Source organism: Lepidochelys kempii, chromosome 6 (genome assembly GCF_965140265.1).
Source record: "Lepidochelys kempii isolate rLepKem1 chromosome 6, rLepKem1.hap2, whole genome shotgun sequence".
Classification (NCBI taxonomy): Eukaryota; Metazoa; Chordata; order Testudines; family Cheloniidae; genus Lepidochelys; species Lepidochelys kempii.
The window spans coordinates 93774772-93776921 of NC_133261.1; positions in this window are offsets into that span (position 1 = coordinate 93774772).

Below are 2150 nucleotides of genomic sequence, written 5' to 3' on the forward strand. Positions count from 1 at the left end.
GACAGAAATAATGGGAGACCCCACCTTGGGGAAGGCTGGGTGAAGTCAGGCTGGAGAGAACCACAGGGAGCAGGTCAGGCTCCTGTGCAGGACCCTGAAAGAAGGAGGGATATTCCTGAGAGAAGCTGGTGGAGTCCCTGGGGAAGGGATGCAGTGAGGTAACCTGCCAGGATGAAGCAGTACAGAAGAACTCTGTAGGGTCCAGGAGTAAGGGCAAAGAGCAGAGCCCTCTGATGTAGCTCAAGAGGGGTAGAAGAATTTTTGGTTTGGACATTTACTTGGATTTACAGTTGGACTTTTCTTACCCTGGAAAGGGATTGAACTTAAGAGGTGACCTGGCTGGAGGGCTGGGCCATGGAAGTCCAGACAGAGACAGGCCAACATGGGGCTGAAGACGTGATCAATGGACAGCATTAGAGCTGCAGTCCCCTGTTATGCCATGCCCTGATGATCTGGAATGCTCTGACGGTGAGTGCAATTGTTTACACACCAGGGGTATGTGAGGGAGTGAGCAGGCCCAGGCCCTCCCTTGGCCCCTGTCATAAATATAAAGGGAAGGGTAAACCCCTTTGAAATCCCTCCTGGCCAGGGGAAAGCTCCTCTCACCTGTAAAGGGTTAAGAAGCTAAAGGTAACCTCGCTGGCACCTGACCAAAATGACCAATGAGGAGACAAGATACTTTCAAAAGCTGGGAGGAGGGAGAGAAACAAAGGGTCTGGGTCTGTCTATATGCCGGTCTTTACCAGGGATAGACCAGGAATGGAGTCTTAGAACTTTTAGTAAGCTAATCTAGCTAGGTATGTGTTAGATTATGATTTCTTTAAATGGCTGAGAAAAGAATTGTGCTGAATAGAATAACTATTTCTGTCTAAGTATCTTTTTTGTAACTTAAGGTTTTGCCTAGAGGGGTTCTCTATGTTTTTGAATCTAATTACCCTGTAAGATATCTACCATCCTGATTTTACAGGGGGGATTTCTTTATTTCTATTTACTTCTATTTTTTATTAAAAGTCTTCTTGTAAAAAAACTGAATGCTTTTTCATTGTTCTCAAATCCAAGGGTTTGGGTCTGTGGTCACCTATGCAAATTGGTGAGGCTTTTTATCCAACATTTCCCAGGAAAGGGGGGGTGCAAGTGTTGGGAGGATTGTTCATTGTTCTTAAGATCCAAGGGTCTGGGTCTGTAGTCACTTAGGCAAATTGGTGAGGCTTTTTACCAAACCTTGTCCAGGAAGTGGGGTGCAAGGTTTTGGGAAGTATTTTGGGGGGAAGGACGCGTCCAAACAGCTCTTCCCCAGTAACCAGTATTAGTTTGGTGGTGGTAGCGGCCAGTCCAAGGACAACGGGTGGAATATTTTGTACCTTGGGGAAGTTTTGACCTAAGCTGGTAAAGATAAGCTTAGGAGGTTTTCATGCAGGTCCCCACATCTGTACCCTAGAGTTCAGAGTGGGGGAGGAACCTTGACAGCCCCTGACTGGGGTTGGAAATTTGGCCTGGACACCTCTCTGTCATGATGGAAATGTGGCTGAGCCAAATTTGCACGGAGCATGTGCCTGCTTGGGTCTCCATCTTTGCAGTCATTTGGATGCTCATGGGCACTGGGCAAGTCTTCTGGTGCCCAGGAGGGTGGGAGAATTTGGATCCAGGCTTGTGGTGCTTTCTCAGGAAGTGGAGATGTTGCAGGAGAGTGGGACCTGGGGCTCCCAGAACTGCCTGACTCCTGGTGGGAGTGGTGCTCTTCCACCTGACTGCCTCTCTGGTGAGAGTTCAGGGCTGGGTGTGGGGTGGGGAGACCGTGGGGCTGGGTACAGAGGGGAGAGTTCAGAACTGGGTGTGGGGCAGGAGGAGGGGAATGCACATAGAGCTGGGTTCAGAGGGATTGTGTAGCTCTGGAGGCAGAGGGAGAGTATGTGGGAGAGAGTATGGGGTGGGATATAGGGAAGGGAGAGTTCTGGCCCCATCCTCAGGAAAACTCAGGTTGTGCCCCTGTTACCCTCTCTCTGAAGTTGGCTGGCTTGATTGGGATTCAGCACCTCTGTCAATCAAGCCCAACCTGTCTCAAAGCGGGCACCCTGAAATTAGCATCCACTTCTGACTTTGGTCTCAGTTTCTCCCTCTGTAAAATGGGGATAATGATACTAACAGCCCTT